General features: G+C 50.9%; 1 protein-coding gene across 1 annotated transcript in view; it reads left to right on the top strand.

The window, feature by feature from the left end:
• IGF2BP1 (insulin like growth factor 2 mRNA binding protein 1) overlaps positions 1-25,576 on the top strand; it is a 1,614,238-nt gene that overhangs the window by 63,000 nt on the left and 1,525,662 nt on the right. Inside the window, exon 3 of the mRNA XM_078645534.1 lies at positions 16,241-16,429. The gene's annotated coding sequence lies outside the window, so the exon portion shown is untranslated. The remainder of the gene's footprint in view (positions 1-16,240; positions 16,430-25,576) is intronic.

Here is a 25,576-nt window from a genome sequence, read left to right as displayed (position 1 = left end):
ATCAATAGCCTTCAAAACATTACATATACAGTATCATTGGGATTCAAACATGACATTCTTGATCTCCACCGCATGAAATGAAAATAGTCTTGGATAATTACTACATAAAACAGGGTGTGTGGTAATTTGAACCCGCTATAAAGCTTGAGAAGTCTAAGTATATATGTCAGTTGAGACATCTTGTGTACACAAATTAAACCCAGCTGTCTGTTGCTATCACACATAGTATGTACAGTATAATTAGGATTCAGAGATAACATCAATATCTTACATCACACAGAATGAAAGTAGTTTGGGGTAAAACTTCTCTATGTCGCAGTGTCTCAAAATTAAGTCAGACATATATGGTATCTGCCAATGGCTAGGTGGGTTTTATATCTGACCAAATTATTCGATACATCTTACTAAGGGTAGTAGTGGAGTGTAGCATTGGCTGATGGAGATTCAAGAAAGGGATGAAAAAAATGACGTTGTCATATATGAAAATGTAGCTCAAACCTTGCGATTATGAAATCTAAAAATCTACCCTAGTTGGGTTGGACTGTTTCGTTGTGAGGAGGGCGTAGCAGGACAAGCGTAAGGTGAAATGGGCGCGGGTGGTAGAAAAACCTAACGGGTAGTGAGTCTGGAGGTAAGAATACCAATACATTCGTAATACCATATTGTAAATGAAACGACATACCTGAGGAGTGATAGGATGACGCTTGTGCCTGTATAAATACAAAGAAGGGGAAACGAAAATGGGAGCCCGGGTGTTAATGGTGACTGGGGACCATTACGTTTAAAGTTAAACACCGTAGATAGTTCGGATGTACAAAAATCGAAAAGGGACTTACAGTCGGACCGGTGATAATTCCAACCCGGTCCTAATCGGGTGAGTAGATAAAAGACGCTCGAAGTAGTTGCTTCTTGTGCGTCTCAGTGGCGAGGGTTGGTTGGTAAAGTCCGCCGCCGGGTGCGCGGTCGGAAAACGTAGGGAAGCAAATCCGCTTACCCTAGCTCTGAACCTGTGGTCGACAATAAAGAGTAGAAGGACAATGGTCAAAGGATAGGTATCGGTGGGGGTCTCTATAAGAGGTGTGGGAAGCAAAGCATCCCGGATAGCCTCCAAGTGTATGTCCGCAGTATAGCTTACCTGCTGTTAACGGTATGGATGTGGCAGGAAGTCCGTGCTCGCTCGGGTAACTAAGACACCGAGTACGATTCAGTGGACTCCTTAAAAGGCGGAGGATGATGACGTATAGTGCGCGCCACATAGGAGCTGTAGCACTAGAACGTCACTATGAGTACTCAAAGTAAGGGTACTTGTAAGAAGAGACAAAGGACTGGCCGGGATAAGGCTTTGTCATAAGTCAAAAAAATATGTATCTGTATTAGCAGCGCTGGGATTATTTTGAAAGAGTGTTATTCTCCTTACCAGAGACGAGAGACTTGCTTTAAAAGCTCTCACTGAAGATCATGAACTAATGATCAAGGAAGCGGACAAAGGTGGAAATGTGGTGATCATGAACAGGAAGGACTATCATAATGAAATCATGAGACAACTCGCAGACACCTCTTGCTACGTTCCTTTAGAGCACAATCCTATAGGACCCCTGGGCCACAACAGCCCTGGTGCCAAAATATATAAGGGCAGCCTGCCTAAAATGGGCCCTAGCAGGTTACAGCCTGCAGTACCGACTCCTCAGAGTGTAACGATGCCTAAATATACAGACCCCCAGGTGGGACAAAGTCACCAGCACACTGTCAAGGACAGTTATACACCAAAAAGGCATTCAGGGGGCGTTCAGCAAATAAAACTGCCTAATGGCAGTAGACAGACCGTTTTCCGGTATTCAGGCAGGCAGAGGCTCACTCACAGCAATGCGTTCCCGAGATTGAAAAACGCACAGAATCGCACTTCGTGAGAGGGATGCACACACGCGCCCTCATGTGGCGGAAGGAGAGTACAGCGAGCCGCACCAACGACGCAGCCGCTAGGGAGGAACGCCCCAACGGCTGGAAGCGAGTCAGCCGAGTAGCAGCTGACTCGCACACAAGGAAATTGAAAAACAAAACTGGAAAAAAACATGCACAAGCACAGTCGCCGGCAATGAGGGAACAAAGCGTGAGGCGCGCGTCGGCAACAGCCGGCGTGCGTCGATCGCCGGAGGGGAAATAAGGCTGAAAACCCGCCCCAGGACCGGGAAATGTCGCACGGAGGCTATTCATGAGCCTCCAGAGATAGTAAGAATAAAGCGCGCGTCGGCGATAGGAGTGCCTGAGGGGAAAATTAGTCGGAGAAACCCCGCAGATACAGGCACAGTACATATGTCACCATACAATGAATAAACAGTATCACTACTTAATCAAATAGATGAGAAACAAGCATAAGAGGGCAAAACACTCAGGGCCCGATTCACAGAACTAACTTACGACAAAATCCTAAACTTACCACGTTTACGTCCACACTCAGGCCGGAATTTACGCTCCCGGAGTGAAATTTCCACCATTGGGCCGGAATCTCCACTTCCAGGCCGGAATACCCACAATGCATCAGATATAGTCAATTAACACCAGATTGTGGGGATTCCATACCAATAGTGGAAATTCCACGCCGGGTGCGAAATTCCTGCCCGAGTGCGGACGTAAACTTAGGACAGTCATAAGTGCATTCTGTGAATACCACGAGTAGTAAGTTTAGGATTTTGGCGTAAGTTAGTTCTGTGAATCGGGACCTCAGACTGAAGTAAAATAGGATTTATCCTGCTGCAAGGAGCGAAGAAAGAGGGGGAATGAACAGTAACAGAGGACTACCATCACCTCGGAGCCCTGTGATTGGTGCAGATGAGAGGAGACGTTCTACCTATGGACACTTTTCATTTTCTTGTGTATTGCCTATGTTTCATGGGAATAGTAGTTTTTTTTGTTAACTTAAAATGGCTGCTATTCAATAAAGTGGAGAAAGAATAGCATAATCCTCGCCTCCGGTCCTGACATAGAATTCCTTACCCTTCCTGCTCCTTCTCTTAAGAGCTAGCTGGTTCATTCTTCCATGATCCAGAGCTCCCTCAGTGCCTAACTGTTTGGCCTGAGTCCTTTTAACAGCAAATGCACTGACCGAGATTCCCATCATCTCTGCATGTGTCGTGAACTCCACCACAGACCTGACTGAAGTTTCTAAGTAATTCTAAGTTTCTAAGTCAGTCTAGTCCGTCCACAGGTAGGTCTGGGGAAACCACAACTCTTTTAGGGACAGTTAGTCCTCCCCAGCTTAGATCCACAACTTCCAAGGAATGATCAGTCCTGACATTGCTTACATAGGTCACTTAGTAAATCTGACCAAGTACAATCTGCTCAGGAGACACAAGATTCTCTGTCACAATGGTGACACTAGCTGCTGTGTCCCTGTATGCCACAGCTTCCTGCCCATTAATCAGAGGCTTTTGCCTGTACTTGCCCAAGTCTGTGGGACTTACAAGTGAAGTGGCAAGTTCCATGCCACTGTCACAGACAAGGACAGCCTGAGTGTGTGTTTTGACTAGGCCAGAACCCACTTCAGAAACCAAGGTTAACCCTACTAATCTCTTAGGAGCACTACTGCTACTTGTACTGGTCCTAGGGGCGCTAGTCAGCTTTGGTGCAGTAGCAGTAGTTTATTTGGTGATCGCTTTAGAGCAATTGACATCCATTGCTCTGTTGCCTTTCTCCTTACACAGGTAACACCAAGGTTTCTTGCCAGAGGAAGAGGAGGTTTGGGGACCCACCCCCCCAGAAAAAGATTTTTTGGGACCTTGTGAAGTCACCTTTTTATCTTAACTTTCTCCCCACCCTTCTCTTGGGCCTTTGAAGAATCTTGCTTCTTCTGGTCGTCAACTCCATTGTTTTTCTGCTTGACACTGGTGCAGACCCATTTGTCTTCTTTCCCAATTCTTGAGGAGAGGTCAGATCAGAGTCTACCAGGTACGGGTGCAGCTTCTGATTTGGACAATTATTAAGGATGTGCTACCTCATCAAAACATTGTACAGTCCTTCATAGTCATGCACGTTACTTTCATGAAACCAGCCTTCCAGAGCCATAATATCACTGTCTACAAATTCAACTCAGTTTTGGGTGCATGCCTTCTGTGTGTCCCTAAACGTAACCCTGTATTGCTCAGTGGTTAAACCAAACCCATCTATGAGGGCCCTCTTCAAGACTGTGTAGTTGTCAGCTTCTTCCTCCTTGATAGTGAGGAGTTTGTCTCTACCCTTGCTAGCAAAGGAGAGCGACAGGATAGCGGCACACTGCCCTTGAGGGACCTTCTGTACCTTACAGGCCCTCTCCACGGCAGTAATTCATTTATGGATATCATCCCCATTCTGGTAAGGAGGGACTAACCTACTCAGGTTCCTAGTATCAAAAGATTGCTCCCTAATCCTAGGCTCGGTAGTGCTGCCACCATGGGACCCTAGTGCCAAATTGTTCGTAACCTTTTGTACTTCCGTAGTCTCCTTATCAAGGGCCAACTGCTCCTTCTTTTTTTTTTTTTTAAAACCTTTATTGTGCAAAACAGTAACAAATACGGGCCCACAACCGTCAGGCCGGCCACAATACTTTTAGCACAAAAGCGAACAATACAGATTCCCAGCGGCACCAGGATAAATAGCAATAATGATGGAATAACTCCGAAAACGATTACGTGCCACCAGGAAAACAGGAGCAGTGAAGGTTAGTTTTAAAATTTTAAAGTGTAAAACATAAACAGTGAAGAATAGAGATCAAGGAGTACTGAGTCCGTATCATCACTTCACATCAGGAGCAGGTAACAGCATAGTATGGAATCAACCGTATAAGCTGGCATCCAAGACAACATGGCGGATCAAGGCAAAACAGCAAGAGCGTAAATTGAAAAGTACACGCCATGCACAGCGCCACCCACTCCCACTAACCCGTCCCTCGGACCCAGGACAGAAATAGGTAAAGAAAAGCGCAGAAAATAGAAAAGGCCCATAGAAATGAACTGTATGAAATTAAAACCCCCCCCCACCCTACAACAATGCGGAGGCTACGGCCTACCCCCCCCGCCAGCGTGTCTGTCGCCCACTAAAGAACCCGAAATATAGAGAAAAGAAAGAGAGAAATAGAAAAAGAATTCCCTAATACTGGAGGAGGGCCAAAGTCTAAATCCTAAATCACCCGAACTCCCCGGCCATTAAAACTCTCCGCTACCCACGACAACAAAATCAAAGCATCAAAACGTAAAGAAGGCAGGGAGAGACATCAGAAATCGTTTCAGCACGCGTCGAGGAAGCGTCCCGTCCCGGGCCCCCACCCGTCCCTCAGCACAGTTAACACGAAGAAGATCACTCCTAACCCTGGCCAGATTTCAAGCGTCTACCCGAATATGAACCCGGATAACACACCGCCCCAGATAGAACAAAGGGGTAAGATGGCCGCCCTCTACAAGGAGAAGGTCCCCCCGCACAAATAGTACACACCCAGGCAACAACCACGGCATTGATCCAGAATAGTGTCGCACCTAAGTCCATCCAATGCGGCATAACACAGTGACGGAAATCCACAGCATCGCCAGCCTGAGCAGCGTAGAAACCTAGTTGCATCCCCAGCTGAGCCACAAACGAGGATAGGGGTTCATCGGTCGACAGTGAAAGCTGAGGCAGGATAGGAAACAATGTAGCGTCCACGATATGGGCTGGCGGCAGTCCTGCAAAGAATCCAGTCTCAGACTGTTGCCCCAGTTGATAGTCACGCAGCAACAATGTCCCCACATCGATTCCAGGAGAGACTCGGACGATACCACAAGGGGGGACAGCTGGCGAGCGCACAGTAGCAATCATGCCAGTCTGCCCCTAAATCGGCTAGCGCTGTGAGGATGGAGGCATGGGTAATGCCAAGCGGCCGATCTAGAAATTCGGTAGTGCAGAGTTCAGCAAAGCAGTCCGACCGCCGCTTAAAGCCATGGAGGGCGACACCGTCAGGGACAGAGACGGAGCCCATTCGTGCTGCAAAGGAGTCGACCGCCATATTCTGCACCAACAAAGGGTTATCTACTCACACGGGTGGGTCCCACGATAGGCAGCTGGGGTGCGATCTCACACCAAAATCCTGAGTTCCCCTTATCAGCGTGCAATGATTCATGTGGGTCCCGTCATGGAGACCCGCACCGGTGCGGAGCAATGGCGAGTCGCAGCGGCCATGTCCGCCTAATCAAGCACAAAACAGCGCGGCTCACCTCAACGCCGCTCTGAGGGGAAGAAGCGATGGACACCCACTGCCGGTCGAGCAGCACTGCCTCAGGAGGGATCGGTGCGGGCACCCGACAGGCGATGAATCGCAGCGGGGGACTCAAGCACACCACCCGTCAGTGGGCTCAAAGGAGCTCCGATCGTCTCCAGCTGGGCACATCTACCCGGGGCACTGGTCCAGGGCTCGGCACCGGTCGTAGAGAAAATCCGCAGTTTCAACCAGAAATCGGGCAGGTAAGAGCACCGGAGAAACGCCACCAGCAACAGCGCGCCATCCTCGTCCTTTCTCGGCTAATTTGCCGCAGGATAGTAGTCAGGATAGATTATTAGCGGAACAGGCTCGGGGAGCCGGGCGATTACACGTCCGTCTCCGCCGCCATCTTGGCTCCTCCCCCAACTGCTCCTTCTTGAGCCTGAGCTTAGCTCTCTCAAGGTTAAGCAGGTGGTACTCCCTTTCTAAAGAGTCATCCCTCTTGCTATAGATGGAGGCCCTTATGGAACTGTTAGAGGCATTGGAATTAACAGAGGAAGACATAGACCTCCCCTGAACTCTTTTCGTCCTCCCAGGAGGAACAAAGGGAGACCTACCTTTAGTGTCCTTCTCTTGGTCATCTAACCCATTCTCTGGGAGATCAGAGTTTACCAGTGTGGGGTCATCATACTCCTTCTGGTCTTCTAATCAGACCCTCCAGGCTATTGTGGCCCAGATTTGCAAATTTAGTGGCACAAAAATGGAAATTTAGCGGCAAAAAAATGGAAATTTAGCTGCATTATTGCGGCACTTTATTTTACTTGTAATAATGCCTTTTAAGCCTTAAATCAATGTTAACTGGTTTAGCAGAGCATTCCACTGTGAAATAGGCATGTTTAAAGTGTCCACTCTGCACCTCATGAGAGGGGGCCCTTTTTCTATGTATGCACCTCTGCCGGAGCACCGCTGCCTCCAAAATCTGTCCAGAATGTGCTACACCTCTGGGCCTCAGTGCCAGTGTGAGTGTTCTTCTATGCCAATCTGCACGTCTCTATCTGCACGTGACTTCGGTTTGGAATGAAGTCCGCAATTAAGTAACAGCAGACGGGTGTGTGTAGGACTTTAACTAGGATGAAAAAACTGGGGGCATCTCTCATAGGGGCGTGGCCGATGTAATTAAGGACGTGCCTTAAAACACTTTAGATAAAAATCTGCACTTAGTATAGTGTGCTGCCCTGAATGGTATTTTGCTGCCTCTGTCCATTCATCCAGATATATAAGACAACAAGACCTACAACAAGCAAAGACTATTGGCTTTGTCATTGATTGTAAATTGCATAAGATAAATAAACAACAACTATGATTTAGTTGCTTGTGGGCGGTCCGTATACAGCGCCTTAATGCCCTTGGGCTTAGTTTGTGCTATACAAATTGCTCATTCGTTCATTCATTATATCGGTTTGAAAATGTTTCATTTCTTGATCGTGAGGTTGCGACGTAAGGCTAGAGCTGCGGTTCGACCCTCAGAACGACTCAGCATCCTATGTTTGATTCAAAACAAGAATATGTCCATGAGTGGTGGAGCTCATGTAAAGCTCTCCAAGGTTGCACTGTATAAAACTGAAAAATTAGTTTCTTTAAACTTATATCTAAAGCAGTGACAGCTGCAGGTTTTTTTTTTACCCTGAGGGTAAAAATGGAGAGCCCGATAGGGACCCGTTTCAGCACTTGCTTTTCAGAACTACCGGTGCTGAGCACCGGCGAGACCCGGTCCACTTAAAGCCCTGCGTGTGTGTGATGTGTAGACATTCAAGTTACATTCTCTGCAAGTCCTTGAACTTGCGATTCAGGGCACAGCAGGTCCCTGCTCCTGTCAGTCAGCCATAGGTAGATGCACTGGAGCCTACAGCGCTAGACGAGAGTGCGCCAGCAGCCTCTTACGAATAGTATACTAGGGAAGGCAGTGAAGGTTTTTGGCAATATACAGCTTTACCCTCGGTCTTTTTCATGTCGTCCCATGATGCTCCTCCGCATTCCAGCATCTGAATCTAGGCCTCAAAGTGACAGTTCTCCTTGTTCAATGTTTCTCCCCTGACAACCCAGACCTCGTGTGCCTCGCACCCGACGTGCTGCTTAGACCCTCCACATATCTGTGCTCTCTGGTTGTATGAAACTCTGCCCATCCCCAGCAGCTTGTCAGATGACCACAAAGTGTCCTGTGATTTAGGGGGTTTACATTGCATGCATTTCCCACATCCTCTGAAGCACATGATAGTTTTTCACAGGCACCAGGATACCCTCACATTGACTTGGCCCGTGGCTGTTCTCGATTTGTTTCCCTTAACTGGAGAGACGATTGGGAATTATTAAACAGCCCTCAATTAAATGTATTCCGCAGACTTGTTCTGAGAAAAAACGATTGATAAAAGCCGTGCAGAAACGTTTCTTCTTGACCGCCTCTTCACAGCTTGGCAGGAGGAAGCAGATTTTGGATGGCTGGACGGTGACACGTAATGACGTGTGTGGGCACAGCCATTAAAAGGGCCTTGTTTGTTTTTCTGTCTCCCGGTAGACACTTTTTTGTAAATATCGCGGCCAAAATTGGTAATATCGCGGCAATCCCGCTAGTCAGCCGATTTCGCAATTTTTTTTTTTTTTTTAAATATATTTTTATTGCAGAATCAGGAAGAAAAACATCCAACAAACCAACCCGTACACCAACAGTCCCCATCACACAGTGCAATAATAATACAGTACACAGCCGATCGGCCCACATCCCGGAGGCTGGGCGGCGCATCAATAAGTCAGTACACTGGAGGTACCTCGGTGCATGCCCTATTCGGGACACAGGTCAAGTATAACACTTCGTATCCGCTTTTATCCCACAACAACCAACCCACATTCTCCATCAGAGCCCAGGCCACTCTAATGTCATGTCACTAAAGCATCATAAGTACTATCCTGGGCCAGTCCTTTCTAGGAGGTTGCCGCTAGTCGGCAAACCACTCCTCCACACAACTCCCTCCCAGTGCCCTCCCCCCCCAACTGCTGCTAATGCGGGATCCACCATCCCCTTACTGCTCCCGGGTGACAACTATCAGAAAGCTTCGATAAGCAAGCAGCCACACGGAACCCTTGGTTATAACTAAGCAGTGTCCTCGCTTTCGGTGAGATAGTCCCTCAATGCCTGCACCACCAGCTCCCAGGACCGCGCCAGTTCCAAGCATTTCTCGTTGCCAGCCCTAGTCGCCTGGCGCATTCGTAACACACTCTCACAGCTCGACCACCTCACTAATTCATTCCTCCACCTCCGTACAGACGGCCCCTCCTTAGACTTCCAATGCCACGTGATCTCACGCTGTGCCAGTATCAGTCCCAACCCAATGAATTTGCTCGTAACCTTGGTCTTTTTAGTATGCGGGAACCAAAGAAGTAGGCATGCGGCCATGTCAAAATCTACCTCCCGATCTGTGACTGCATTCAAGAGGTCCCCTATCTCAGACCAGTAGTCCCCCAATTTCGGGCAACCCCACAGCATATGGTCAAGATCCACCTCAGGTTCTAGACATCGCGGGCACATGGCATCAAGCACCTGGAAATGTCGCCGCAACCTCTCCGGGGTCAAATACGCCCTATGGAGCACAAAATAATGCACCTGTTGGAATCTCGCATTCCTCGTCCCCTTCCAGGTCCTGTGGAGCACCTGACCCCATACCGAGTCCGGGATTTGCCTGCCGACGCTGGTCTCCCAACGCGACTTCAGTTCAGCCAACGGGGCCAGGCCTTCATTTAACATTCTATTGTGGAGGCAGGTCACCGCCTTAACGGTGCCCGCGGCCATCACTACATATTGGCACACCGTCGTCACCTCCGGCTCCGTCAATCCGCCCCCCCAATGCCTCTGCAGGGCCGCAATAACCGCCGCGTGCAACAGGAAGGTACCACTCGGCAGGCCGAATTGCTCCTGCAAGGTTTGGAACGGGGCCAGCGCCCCGTCCACATAAAGGTCACCTACCATCTGCAATCCCAGGTCCTCCCACTCTAACAATTGGGACCAATCACCCCCATGCGGTAAGGCAGTGAGCATTCCCAGCGGGATCTCCGGCGCGTACGGTCGGCGCTTCCCAACCCTCTTCAGGTGCCTGTTCCAACATAACCTGAGCGTCCATTCCTCCATCGTGAGGTCCCTACTGGCCAGTCTCTGTTGCATCACGATAGACGACAAGACGTACCTCCGAATGCCAACCTCCCGGCCATCCTCAGGCCCCCTGAACTCTCTGGCCACGTTCTGCGTCAGGACCTGGAGCTGCGCTGCCAGATAGTATAGCTCATAGTCGGGGACTGCCACCCCTCCCTCACACTTGGGTCTCATCAGGGTGGTCAATGCCACCCGTCTGCGGCCGTGGCCCCATAGAAAGCCGGTCACCAACGTCCTCAACTCCCGAAAGACACCCTGCGGGATCCACACCGGCAGTGTTCTAAAATAATAGAGGAGCCTCGGGAGTGCCACCATTTTCAACAGCGCCACACGGCCCAGTACAGATAGCGGGAGAGAGGCCCAAAAGTCCATACTGCCTCGTAGCGCCCTAATGCAGCGCCCCACATTCCCTTCAAGGAGGTCCGCCGTGTCATGGTATATACGCACTCCTAAATAAACAAAACAAGAGGGCTCCCACACTACCGGCCTCGTGAGCTGTGGGCAGAGCGTGGTCTTCCGCAGCGGAAACACACAAGTCTTAGTCCAGTTCACCCTGAGGCCTGAGAGCCTCCCGAACCTGTCCAGCATGTCCACCGCACCCTCAAGAGCCCTCCCAGAGTCTGCCAGATACAATAACAAGTCGTCGGCATACAACGAAATATAATGCGAGTCGAGCCCCAGCGCAATCCCTTCAAAAACAATTCCCTGCCTCGCCTGCGCCGCCAGCGGTTCCATCGCTAGAGCAAAGAGCAATGGAGACAGCGAGCAGCCCTGCCTCGTGCCCCTGCAGACCGGATAAACCGAGGACACCAAGGTCCCTAACCGCACCCTCGCCTTAGCCGAAGAATAGAGCACTTTCGTCCAGCCCCGGAACCCCTCCCCAACTCCGAACTTCAACAGCACACCATCCAAAAAATCCCATTCCAAACTATCAAACGCCTTTTCAATATCAACCGTCAGCACTACCGGGCCTGGATCTGCCAGGGCAGCACTATCAATAACCCCAATCAGCCGGCGGATGTTCATCGAGGTGCTCCTCGAGGGAATGAATCCCGCCTGATCCCTATGCACCAAAGAGGTCATCAGTGGGAGGAGCCGGGTGGCCAGGATGCGGCTCAAGATCTTATAATCTACAGTCAGCATAGACAACGGACGAAAGGAAGAAACATCCAATGCATCCCTGCCCGGCTTCAGCAGGGGCACAACCAGCGCCTCCGTCATAGAGTCAGGCAACCGCCCCAATTGTTCCGCCTCCGCATACACAACCTGCAGTCTGGGAGCCAACACTTCCATAAATGTGGCGTAGAACTCGATCGGCAACCCATCCACCCCAGGAGTTTTGTTCCGCGCCATATGACTAATCACCCCTCTGATTTCCGCTAGAGTTACAGGGCCCCCCAGATCCCGCGCGTCCTCCCCATCTAGTACCGGTAGAGGGATCTGAGCCAAATAATCGCCTATGTCCGCGGCATCCACTTCGAGGTGGCTGGTGTATAGGCTCGCGTAGTAGGACTGAAAGCGCCCCAGGACCACCGATTGCGAATAAACCACCTCCCCATCCTTCTGGCGCACACTCATAACCGGACATCCTCTAGGGTTCGGATCAGCCAACTTCGCAAGGAGCGTGCCCACTTTATCTCGCTCGTCATGCACTTTCACCGCATACAACTTATAATCATAGCACCGCAGTCTCTCTGTCTCTGTCGCCACCGCCTCCTTAGCACGCAACAGGCTATCCTGCAGCTCCGGCCGCTCGGGCCGCCGCCGTTCCACCCCTCTCAGCACTGCCTCCGCCTTCGCGAGGTCATTCAGCACTGTACCTCTCACAGTCAGAAACCGACCCATACACACCCCCCTCACCACCACTTTCATCGCGTCCCATTCATTCGCTCTAGTCTCTGTCGACCCAGCATTAACCGTGAAGTATTCGTCTATACCCTGTCGGACCGTGTCACAGAACGCCGGATCCTCCAGCGTCTCCGGGCGAAGTCTCCATGAAGGGACCGCCGATCTCGCCAGCTGCCATTGTACAGAAATCAGCAGTGGATTATGGTCCGAGATGGTTCTAGCCAAATATTCAGAGTGAGTCACCATCAGCGCCAGAGACTCACAACACAGCACTGAATCCAGTCGAACATGCAGATCATGCAGGGCAGAGTGATAGGAGTAATCTCGAGTTTCGGGGTGCTGCGCCCGCCATACATCCACCAAGCCCCACCTCTCCTGCCAGTCCCGCCTATGAGTTGCAAGTCTGCGCACTGGTGAGTCAGCTAAGGGCGGGTGCGACCTGTCCAACAGCACATCCGAAATAGAGTTAAAATCCCCCGCCAGCAATATCGGGCCCGCCAAATAATACGCCAGTGAGCGCGACAATCCCTCAAAGAAATGGGCTTGATCAGCATTGGGGGCATAGATGTTACACAGCACCACTTCCCTACCACACAGCCTCCCCTCCACCACCACATAACGACCCTCCGGATCAATCTTCTGACTTGTGACCTGGAATGGCGTGCCCGCTCTGATCCATATTAACACCCCTCTGGCGAACGCCGAGTAAGTCGTGCCGAACACCTGACCCCGCCACCTCCTCTGCAACGCCCCACACTCCTGCTGCGTCAGGTGAGTCTCTTGAAGCATCGCTATCTGAACTCCCCGCCTCACCAAGTAGGCATGTACCTTATGGCGCTTAACCATAGTTCGAATTCCCCGGACATTCCATGTGACACATTTCAAATTAGGTAACGTCCCCATAGAGCAACAATCCCAACAGTGGCGCTCTCCAAGAACTGTGACCCGCATTGCAGCAATTGAACAACCCCTTTGAAACACACCCCATAACTCCCACTCCCCCCCTCCCCAGGACAGGGCCTAGTAACCCAGCTTCAGCCCCGTTCCAAACCTCAAACACCCAACACATCACACTAATCTGTGGTCGACACCACAGAAGACCTTAAGGGTCTAAAGAGGGCTATGGAGCCCCGAGCCAGGACGACAGAGCAACCACCCCGCGCCTACAGCCCCATGCTGCTAATGCAGCCCCATACCTGGCAGTCCAAAAGAAGTCAGGAGCGTCCAGACCCGATAAAAGTTCAGCAACCACGAACTTCACCCATTAAAGATACCATCCGATGTCTGCGGGGTAACCTCTGGCCCCTGCGCTCCCCCCCCTCCAAATCTTCCTCGCTGGTCTTCTCACCCTCACCGTCGTCCTCCGAAGCCGAGCCCCTGGAGGCGTCATCTCGTTGTGAGCCCGTGATGGTCGCCGTGGCCTCCAACGCACTCTTTCGATCTGCAAGTATTTGCGCCTCGCGCTCGGCCCGTTGGCGCCTATTCCTGGAGCGGATGCGTTGCGACTTCCTGACCCTGACCGGCTGCTCTCGTTCCCTGGCGGGCCTATGAGCCCGATCCGTTCCTGCACGATATAGTTCCAGCCAGGACCACGCTTCGTCAGGTGTTTGAAAAAAGTGCGTCCTCTCATCAACGATGATCCGCAGCTTGGCCGGGAAAAGCAAGGAGTATTGAACCCCTTCCTCTCTCAGGTCTTTTTTCACCGGCAGAAAAGAGGCCCTGCTCCTCTGTACCTCCTGCGTATAGTCCGGAAAGATCGTCACCTTACTGTTGTCCACCTGGAAGGGCCCACGATCTCTCGCCCTTTGGATCAACAGATCTCGGTCTTTATAGTGCAGCAGTCTGGCCACCATCGGCCGAGGTGGTCGGCCCTCCAGAGGAGGCCTCGCGGGCACCCTGTGCGCTCTTTCCAGGGAGAAGAAGGGGGAGAGGCCCTCCGGCGCCACCACTGTGCGGAACCAGTCCTCCAAGTAGGCTATCGCATCGCCTTTCTCAATTTTCTCTGGTAGCCCCACCACCCGCACGTTGTTCCGGCGGTTGCGGCCTTCCGCGTCCTCCGTGCGGCGCTCCAGATTCGTTAGTCGACGGATAACGTCATCGATTTTATGCTCCGCCGTAACCACCGCCGGTTTCAGCTCCTGGAGCAGTAGTTCATTGGATTTCACACGGTCAGATAGCTTGGAGTGGTCTGCCCTCAGCAGGCCGAGGCCAGACGCCACCTGCGCAATGTCTTGGCGCAGCTCATCCTTCGTAGCAGTGATTGCGGCCAGGATAGTATCAAGGCGGAGGTTTAGCCTCTGTTCCTGTGTTGAGGCCTCCATGGGGAAGGCGCCACTCGCATCCTCCGACCCCCGGCTTCCCTTTCCAGGCGATTCGGCGGCGCCATTCCCCTTCGCGGCCATCTTGCGTGCAGGGATTCAGCCTCTCAAGCCGCCCCCTCGGAGAATGGCTAGGCGCACCAGAAACGCTCAGCGGAGTTTCCCAGCCAGCGCGGTCCACCAATCCCCAGGCAAGCGAGAATGCGCGGCGCCAACTGCCCCCACACCTGGTCAGTCGACAGTATCCAATTCAAAGGAGCATCCCATGCCGCCTCAGCCTCCCATAGAGCGTCTGCCAAGCTCACCAGGGCCAGGGGGAGCAGATTCCGCCGAAGAGGCCGCCAGTCAATGAAGTGGGTCCCAGGGCACACCGAGCACACTGCCCCCGGCAACACTGGTCACCGCAACACACCATGCACAGCCCAGCACCTCGTTGTTAAGTCGGCGCCTCTGTGCCCTCCACCGGGCAGGACCCCCAGCAAGGTCCAGACCCACGGCCGTGTCCCTCTTGATCCGGGATGCGCGGGCGCCCTGGGCGGTCCCTCTCACAGCGCCCCAGCCGCCTGCTGCACGTCTCTATGCGCTGTCGGTCCCCACTGCGGGCCGGCCGGCTGGCGAGCGGCCACACAGCTCAGCAGTGCCTCCGCCGGCACAGCGCACTCCCAGGCGCCGCTCTCGCTTCGATCGAGGGCCCGGGTGGGGGGAGGGGGGGCCCTTCCTACCGGCAACTCCTCTGATCTTCTCCGCAATCCGGGGCCCGCTCCGACGGGTCACCACACCATCCACCGCTGCTCGGGGGTGCCGCAGGCGCCCGCCGCTGCTCCTGTGTCCCTCACCGCTCCGCCTTCGGAGCTATCTCGCAGTTTGTGCCGCCATCTTGCCTTTGTCCGCTCGCCGGAAGGAGCCGAGCACTACGTCCTCCCGCACACAGCAGCCAGGGCTCCGCTCGGGTTCAAACGTTCTCCAGTAGGGCAGCGGCCCCTCCGGTCCTCATTCCCAGCCACCAGGCGACCCGGGGCAACGTTTGGCAGGATAAAGGACGGGACGCAGCGCGGAGCAACTCGCTCACGCAGCCATCCCGGTCGGCGCCGAAACCACGCCCCTTCGATTTCGCAATTTTTTTTTGTGAATCGTATAAACGCGAAATGCTGCAGGGTCTGTTTAGTCACACATTCACATGAACACGATAACCATAGTTAAGCAGACATCACTGTTATGAGAATACAGGACGTAAGCAGCCAAATACATAATTGTAATGAGAATTCAGTACGTAAAATCAACAAAACAGCTCAAAGATTGTGCAAGCAGTACAACATTTGTTTCCACCTGCCATAACAGAGCAACTCTTCCAAATGCAAATGGGTCCCGGGGGGACATGGCACGAGCCAGTGTCCCCCTGGGATAGTTTGCGCGGTGGGACTTCCCACGTGACGCGATTGGGCAGGTCGGGAAGTGGGAGGGGCTGGTTGTGCTCGCGGTGGGAGCGGGAGGGTGACGTCACTCAGTTAGAGTGAGGGAGCTGTGGCGTCGTCGTGTTTGCCCCGCCCACCCGCCCTCTATCTGTGTGTTGGTGGGGGGGGGGGGTCTTTTGGTTTAACTGTCCTTGTGTCTATAAAAAAAAAATGTGTCACTCTAGGGCAGTCTTGACAGTTCTCCTTGTATTATATTTTCTTTTAGGCGTGTTTTTGGGGATAGGATAGTCTAGTGCTATGATACCTTATATGCTGCCGTTCTTGGCGCCACCTGATGACATCACGCACGACTCCTTTGAGGAAAAACAAACGAGGGTCTCCACCTTGGCGCTTTCACAGGAAGCAACTAATGACGCCCCACTGCTATTGCAGTGGGCACCTGGCCCGGAGGAAGGTAGGTAGTACTAAAATACAATTTGTTCATAGCTCTCAAATGACCACCGTTTAATGTGTAACCTCCTTTTGCCTATGAATTCAAAGTGAGCACTTGCTTTCTATTTGTTCACCCAGGCAACTGCTAACCTATTTGCACCTTACCTAGGGATGATTTGTGGCTGACAACTTTAGCATGATAATAAAATCCTTTACATCAGTCTTGTACCACATGTTTACCTGACATTCTTACCTTGTACTTGCAGAAAAAAAACATATTTACAACACCGCGTTATTTTTCTTTGAATTTTTTAGGAGTTAACGTTCACACTTTGGTGGATTACTACAACATTTTAGCAGTCATTTTGGGTTTCACACTGAATGTCACTAAACTGTGATCTTAATTTTCTCTTCTGTTCTCAAATCAGGAGATAATATATTTTACTCCTTTTCATGTTTTTTCTTTACTTTTTACACCATTTGCTCACATAGGTGGGATTAGTTACCATATATCTTAATGGCTTTGACATATTGACATTATGGAAACAGTTACTCTTGGAGTTAGACTCCAACATATGTCAACATGGACTATGTTCATACGTAATTGTCATGTGTATTATTTTCAACAAACGGACTTTACTCATAATGTCATCATTTGTTGATCTCTACAGTACTAATTTTAAAGCATCAAATGTTTGTCTTTCTTGAATTGGCACGTGTTGCTTTCTATCAGGGTGAAGCAAATATTTTTAAATTAATCTGCAGGAGTTTTATTGAGTTATGTTTGTGTTCTTTATCAGCCTGGAGAAGTTGCTGGGTTATATGTCCAAAAGAAGAAACGTTTTGGCTGGAAGGGTTTTTTATTTTTATTTTTATGAAGATGATTAAAGTTTGACAAACTGCAGAATCTATTTTATCTTTGGACTCAACACTGAAGTACATTTATTCCCTACATATATGGTGTGCAAACCTCCATGAAAACAAAGTCGAATCAATGAACCTTGTCAGCCATACAGAATTGTTTACACCCTCCATTCCTCTATCCCCTCCCCTGCACCTCTCTTTGCCACGGGCAAATAGGAACTGGAAAGGGAAGGAGGGGGCTAGAGCGAAGGGACAGCAAGAGAAGTGGGAAGGAGCCTATTAAGGGGAGGGATGCTGTCACTGAGAATGCAGCCTCTTAAAGGTGTACAATTGTGTCAATGGGCAGGGCCCACAGACAAGACTGTACTTTTCATTTCTGTAATCCCTGATGCCGGCAGCAGTAAGAAGAGGCAGGTATTTTACAGCTGTACGGCGCCACGTAGTGACGTGTGCGCGTACAGCCAATAAGATGTAATTATTTTTTTATGCCTGTCGGAGACCTTTTTTGCAGCCAAACAGGTAAAAATTGCGGTAATCGCGCTCCCCTGCCGATTTTGCGATTATTTTGTGAATCACGAAAAGCTGGATGGTCTGATTGTGGTAACTGGGGTGAGCCACCCCTAACCCCTTTTCTTGAGCCTCCCCAACCCAGTGTTATCCTGCTCTTCTGGTCCTCCAGGATTCTGAAAGTCATACTGCAGAAGCTCTGTAAGAGTTGCTCTGTGTTAGGGTTGCTACCTGTCTTTAACTTCCTGGAAGCAGGTAGTGTCCTAGGTTCCTGGAACTTAAGACCACTGTATCTAGAAGGTTGGGACCCACTGGCTCTCCCAACTAAAGACATGGTAAACTAGGTGTAGTGTGGTGTTGCACCTACCTACCCTAGTGAGATCTAAACTTCCAAAGATTGGAGAAAGCTTAGTGCTAAACCCTTTACTGCTAAACCAAAAGGTTCAGAAGAACTTACTAATTACAAAAAGTATTTTATATGCCCTAAGCTAGTAATGGTTCCTTATCTAACCACACCTTTATTAGCTGGTAAAACAGTGCTGGCTTAAATCCCACTGCTGCCACCAATGTAGGAGGCTGGTTTAGTATATGGTGCACACTTATTTAAGTGAAGCACCTTTCACTAATCCAGACACTCCATATGGTGATTTTAGTGGTCTTAGACAACCATAGAAATCTTGAGGGAGTGTTAAGCAACTTGTTTCACCAATTTAATCATGTAGTGTAGATTAAACGAAAAAGAACCACACAGTGGGTATATACAAAATTTCTATTTATTACACAACTCTCACTAACACGTTGGTATATCTCCTATTCGGAAATATTAACACAAATGCACAATAATACTTTAATTGCAATCAGCTAAATAAGCAGAAAATACAGTGGTCTCCTAGGGCGACCAAACCATATACTAAAAAAGTTCTCCTCCTCCAGAGATACCTCCAAAAGTAATTCACGTCCTCTTGCTATTTGTGAGGAAGACTTCCCACTACTGATAATTTCTACTTTCCATGACCATGGAAGTGCCTTCCCAGTGTATGCCTGTGATTAGAGGGTCTGCCTTTTTGCAGTATTTTCCATGTACTGGTGTTCGGTGCCCTTTTGTAACATGCACACACCACTCTGCCCTTGCAACACACGGCTGCTACCTCTCACATGTCTTTGCCTTTGATACTTGCACAAGTGCCACCTTGCCCATGTAATGCTTGTTCCTGAGCCTGAGTGTCTAGCACTTATTGCAGGACTATACCTGTAATTATACTCTGTTTTCTCTTATAACTGCACACTTGTCACTTTCATTTCCTCTTGTGCACTTTTGACTACCTCATGTATTTTGGTTGCGCACAATTTTTACTCAAGTATTTTGTTTGCTCACGATTGTCACTATTACCTTTACTACCCATGTATTCTGGTTGCTCACAATTTTTACTCAAGTATTTTGTTTGCTCACGATTGTCACTATTACCTTTACTACCTCATGTATTTTTGGTTGCTCATAGTTTTTACTACCTCATGTATTTTGTTTGCTCACAATTGTCACTATTACCTTATGTAAGTAACGTATGTTTTTGCAACCTGTTCTTTTGTAATGTTTCTCATTATGTTTTATTTCTGTTCCTAATGTGAAGCTCTCTGACGCCTTCGGGTAAAGTCCGCGCTATATAAAAATGCATAAATACATAAATAAATAAATACCGCCTTCGGGTAAAGTCCGCGCTATATAAAAATGCATAAATACATAAATAAATAAATACCGCCTTCGGGTAAAGTCCGCGCTATATAAAAATGCTTAAATACATAAATAAATAAATACCGCCTTCGGGTAAAGTCCGCGCTATATAAAAATGCATAAATACATAAATAAATAAATACCGCCTTCGGGTGAAGTCCGCGCTATATCAAAATGCATAAATACATAAATAAATAAATACCGCCTTCGGGTGAAGTCCGCGCTATATCAAAATGCATAAATAAATAAATAAATACCGCAAATGAAACATCCTCGTCACTCTGCCGGCCAGCGACCAGGAAGTCAGGCAGGCCGGCGCGACAACCGGAAACAGGAAGTAGGAGGGCGGGAGCCTACCCCGCCTCCCACGGAAGAGCCGCGATTGTTTGGAGCACCGGAGCAGGCAGGAGCCTACCCTGCGCCCCGGTGCCGAAAGAGGGAAGAAGAGTCCTGGTGCCGGGCCCTGCAGCTGAGGAGAGCCGCCGCACGAAGGAAGCCGGTGAGTGGGTTGCTGAGCTGCGGGGGGCGGGGGGAAGCATGTGTGTGCGCGCGCGCACGTGCGGGGGGGCGGGCTGTGTATGTGTGTGTGCGTGCGTGCGTGTGTATGTGTCTTGGAGTGCGTGTGTGTGACTGTGGGGGAGGGGGTGTGTGTGTGAGCGAGTGTCTGTCTGCGCGAGCATGTGTACGGCGCGGGACGCGACGTGCGCGTTCGCGCACACGAATCCAGGAGACAAAAAGCTCGTACACCCTCTTGTCCTCCTTCCCCCCAGACTGATCGCTATTGGTCTCCAGCTGGACAAATGCATCCTTGCGGATGCATTGCCAGCGAGACCCAAAAAGTGGAATGCGAACCGCGACCGATGTCAGTTCTTGGACCAGGAGACTCAGAGGGACACAAGGAATCACCCAAGGTAAGTACCCAGGAACCCCACAGAGGATGTGTGTAGAGTGTAAACACCGGCGTGTCCCATAGAATTCAACAGGGAAGTTGCGGTTTCAGATTTTAAGAAGGGCCCTTCCCAGTGGACCTGGAAGAAATCCCGTGGAAGACAGAAGGTTGGATTGGGTGTTTACAGAATCCTCCTGAGGCGGATAGCCGGGAGCAACGTTCACGTGTTTTTTAATACTTTATTGTGATTATTTGCTTTTTAACTTCACTTACTTGCTGGGCACTTATACCTGTAGCCACAAACCTAAACAGACATCCCGCACAGCCGAATTAGCGCTGGTACGGGTGAGTGTTTGTATTCCTGCCGCCATTTCCTGGTCCCACCGGATACGCCCACTTGGGCTGGCCACGCCCCCTTTATTAGACATTTAAACGCGCGCTGAGTGCGAGCGCAGTGTTTACAGAATCCTCCTGAGGCGGATAGCCGGGAGCAACGTTCACGTGTTTTTTAATACTTTATTGTGATTATTTGCTTTTAACTTCACTTACTTGCTGGGCACTTATACCTGTAGCCACAAACCTAAACAGACATCCCCGCACAGCCGAATTAGCGCTGGTACGGGTGAGTGTTTGTGTTCGAGGCATGTGGGCTGCTAAATTCATATCTTAGCATTAGATCGCCGCCTAGTGTTGGGCTCGGATGATCGCACATTGTTGTCCTGGAAGAGTCTTCGAAGTATCCTGAGATAGGTGGCTCCTCCCCTGGACTACAGTGCGCATGGGCATCGGCTCCATCCCCAGATTGTTTTTTCCCGCCATTGGGTTCGGATGTGGTCTCGACGTCTTACTGTCGGAACCAAGAAAAACTAACTTTTAGCGGCCAAAAGGCCTCGATTTTCTTGCGTCGGTATTGTCTGCGCACGGTCTCGAGTCTTCCGTCTCTTGAAGCCGGAATAAGCGGAGTTTTCTTCGCTCTCGGAACTTTGAGGCCTTCTCATCGCGACACGACTGCAAAACTTTTCGGACATGGAGCGGAGCCCGTTTAAGTACTGCCCGCTCTGTGGGTCCAAGTACCCACACATCGATCTACACCCCGTGTGTAACAAATGCCTTTCGCCTGACCGCGACGACGGCAAGTGCAAGTTGTGTGCACAGTTCCGCTCAAAGAAGACTCTCAAGCTTCGGCGCGCGGTGCGCATGGAAGCTAAACAAGCGGCCCCGGATCCGGAGAACATCTTCGGCGACCAGGACGAAGAGGACCAGGGTCATCATCTCCAAATCTCCCCACCCGAGACGGAGGTCGAGGCGGATCCGGGAGACGACGACGGAGTCGCGGGTCAAGGCCTTGAATACGTCGACGAGGTAGGAGACGACGATGAGATTTATGGGGCCGCGGCAGACAGCTCGGGGGACGAGCTCTGCCCCGAAGGTTACGAGGATACCGACCGGGACACGGGATCGCCTGTCGGCCTTACCCAAGACCCGTTGCCGCAAGCCACAGCCCCGCCTTCGGGCCCGGCCACGGACTTACTTGCTGAGCAGACTGTTTCGAAACCGAAACCGAAACCATCGGGATCGACAACACCTAAAATGGCCGACCCGAAAACGAAACCGAAACTTAAGGACTCGAGTGTCCCTAAGATGGCTGCCGTGCCGGTGAAAACGACGGTGCCCGCTACCCCATCGACTCCGTCGACCTCCGGTCCGCAGAAGTCGAAGAAGTCCGTCGATTCCGATGCTGCAAAATCGAAACCGACGCCAGAGGAGGGGTCCTCCAAAAAAGATGGTCGGCACGGGTCAGCGGCTACGACGCCGTCCAAGCCCGCCAAAGTCGGCTCCAAGGAGGCTACGCAGGCACACGGAAAGAAGTCTGCGCCCCGAACACAGGAATCGGAGGCGGTAAAGACAGGATCCGCGCCCAAAGCGCACAAGGCCCACAAGGACGTCGGATCCGAGGGAAAGATCAGACCATCCTCGTCAGCGCCGAAACAAACTGTGAGTGAGCCGTCCCTCATAGCCGAATCACTGCAAAGAATCAGGGAGAAGGCCTTTGCCCCGTCGGCTCCAATACCATCGCCGCAGCCGCAAAAGGACACTCCAGCGAAGCCTTCTGGGAAACTTCTCTTTATTTTGCCGCCGAAGGAGGCGCCGAAAGCATTTTCAACCAAATCGGCACCGAAACAGGTGATTTCTTCACCGACTGGCCCGCTTCCACGTCGGGTACTCGAATCAGAGGACGATTCAGAGCATTTCATCGACGCTGACACAGGCAAACTGACCCTCTATAAGAGGAAAATCACTTCGGAGCCAGTGGACTCCTATGTCATCCCACTAAAGAAGAAGAGGGTGCCCCTTGACGCCTCAGGCCTCACGGAACCAATCCAGCCTCCTCCGAGACGGAGCCCTACTCCCTCCCCAGAACACTCTGCGGGTGAGGGGTATGATGAAGACGAGCAGTACAATTTCCCTATCAATGAACCTGATGCACAACCGGATTCATATGATGACACTGGTGACCAGAACACCCAGGGTGTGGGGCAGGACCCGCAGCTTTTTAATGCACGTGCATCCCCGACTGAGGATTCAGCAGGTTTTCATGCACTACTCGAAAGGGCGGCAGCCAATCATGATGTGGACATGCATGCCGACCCGGTTGAGGAAGACTTCCTTTTCGACACTTTTTCAGTCTCTGAAAGGACAGTAAAGACACTGCCTATGCTTAAAGGAGTCCTCAAGCATGCTGGGGACATATTTAAGGAGCCTACAAGAGCGAGAGTGGTCAACCCTCGCATTGAAAAAAAGTACAGACCTGCACCTGCGGACCCCGCATACATCCGGGGACAATTGCCACTGGACTCTCTTGTGGTCGCCAATGCCAGGAAACGTGCCAACTCCCAGACAACGGGTGAAGCTCCTCCCCCGGATAAGGAGTCCAAAGTGCTAGAGGCAGGGGGCAAAAGAGTAGCTGCACAGGCATCAAACTTTTGGCGCATCGCCAATACACAGGCACTCTTGGCGCGTTACGATAGGGCGCACTACGACACCCTAGAACAGATTGTACAACACCTGCCTCCACAGTTCCAAGAAGCCACCCAACTGCTCATTGAGGAAGGAAAGCTAATCTCAAACGCAGCCATCAAGTGTGCACTTGACGCTGCGGACACAGCTGCTAGAGCTATCAACACTAGCGTTATGCTGAGACGACAAGCGTGGCTCCGCATCTCAGGGTTTAAACCGGATATTCAGACAACAATCCTTAATCAGCCAGTCAATCCTGATAGTCTGTTTGGTCCAGATGTTGACACCACCCTAGAGAAAATAAAGAAGGACACAGAAACTGCTAAGTCCATGGGGGCCCTGCAGTCACAACAGTTTCGTGGCAGCAATTTTCGTCGCTCAGGTGCACGTGGAGTCACCAGAGGACAAATGGGTCAACAATCCCAGTTCTCTAAAGGTGGGGCACAATCCTCGTTCACAAAACAGAACAAGGGAAGTTACAGAAATAACAGCAACAGAGGTCGCGGCAGAGGAAACAACAGCTCCCGCTCCTCTACTCCAAGCAAACAGTGACTCTCTGTCACTGCCCCCCGACCACCTAACACCTGTCGGGGGGAGACTACAGCAGTTCCTGCCCGTCTGGAGAAACATCACCACAGACAGGTGGGTGCGACAACTAGTCCAGTATGGTTATTGCCTAGAGTTGAGGTCCACTCCACCCAACATCCCGCCAAGGCAAAGGCCTATGTCCGCAGAGCACTTGCTCTTATTGCAGCAGGAAGTAGTGGTGATGCTGCAAAAGGGAGCAATCGAGCTCGTGCCGGTGGGAGAGGAAGGCACAGGGGTTTATTCCCTGTACTTCCTTATTCCAAAGAAGGACGGATCTCTCAGACCCATTCTAGATCTACGTCCCCTCAACCTGTACATACTATCAGAACATTTCCACATGCTTACACTGCAACAGATTCTTCCATTGCTAAACCAGGGAGATTTCTTAGCAACCTTAGATCTCAAGGATGCTTATTTCCACATTCCACTACACCCGTCACACAGGAAATACCTCAGGTTCACTATTCAAGGCAGGCACTACCAGTTCAAGGTCCTACCCTTCGGTGTCACCACAGCCCCGAGGGTGTTCACCAAGTGTCTGGCGACAGTAGCGGCGCACCTCAGGAGGCAGAACATCCATGTCTACCCCTACCTAGACGACTGGCTCGTGCAAGCCAAGTCAGAGCAACAGTGCGCCGCAGACATGTCGACTACAATTCACCTTCTTCACGATCTGGGTTTCTCCCTGAACTACCCAAAATCGCATCTTCAGCCGGCACATGTCCGGCAGTTCCTAGGTGCGACGATCAACACCCTGACGGCCATGGCTCAGCCAAACCAAGTCAGGATAGACAGCATGCAGGCTCTGATCCAAAGGTTCAGGCCACAACACTCGCTTCCAGCGAGAGTGTTCATGCAGTTGATAGGCATGATGGCCTCCTGCATCTTCATAGTCCCTCACGCACGGCTACATATGCGCCCGCTCCAGGAGTGCTTAGCGAATCAGTGGACACAGGCTCGTGGGCAATTGACAGACCTAGTGTTGGTTACCAGTCGGGCATACGACTCTCTGCATTGGTGGACTCCACACAACCTTTGCAAGGGCCGACTGTTCCAAGAGCCTGTGCCGCAGATTGTCCTTACAATGGACGCATCTCTCCAGGGATGGGGAGCTCATGTGCTCACTTACACAGTGCAGGGACTATGGACGACGCAGCAACAGAAGATGCACATCAACTATCTGGAACTGATGGCAATCTTCATGGCGCTCAAGTCCTTCATTGTACATCTGTGCAACAAAGTCGTGCTAGTCCGGACGGACAACATGACCGCGATGTACTACATTCAAAAGCAGGGAGGCACCCACTCGCCACAGCTGTCTCATCTGGCTCAGAGCATGTGGAAGTGGGCCATTCAGAGGAACATTTTCCTCATGGCAGAACACCTCCCAGGACAGGACAATCAGATGGCGGATCTGCTCAGCAGGTACAGCCATCAAATGCACGAGTGGGAGTTACACCCATCTGTCCTCCACCCGTACTTCCAGCAGTGGGGTCATCCGGAGATAGACCTGTTTGCCACAAAAGAGAACGCAAAATGCCAACACTTTGCCGCCAGGTTCCCTCACCCACAGT

This window comes from Lissotriton helveticus, chromosome 5_1, assembly GCF_964261635.1.
Source record: "Lissotriton helveticus chromosome 5_1, aLisHel1.1, whole genome shotgun sequence".
In the NCBI taxonomy this organism is placed as follows: Eukaryota; Metazoa; Chordata; class Amphibia; order Caudata; family Salamandridae; genus Lissotriton; species Lissotriton helveticus.
This window is presented reverse-complemented; position numbering and strand designations above follow the sequence as displayed.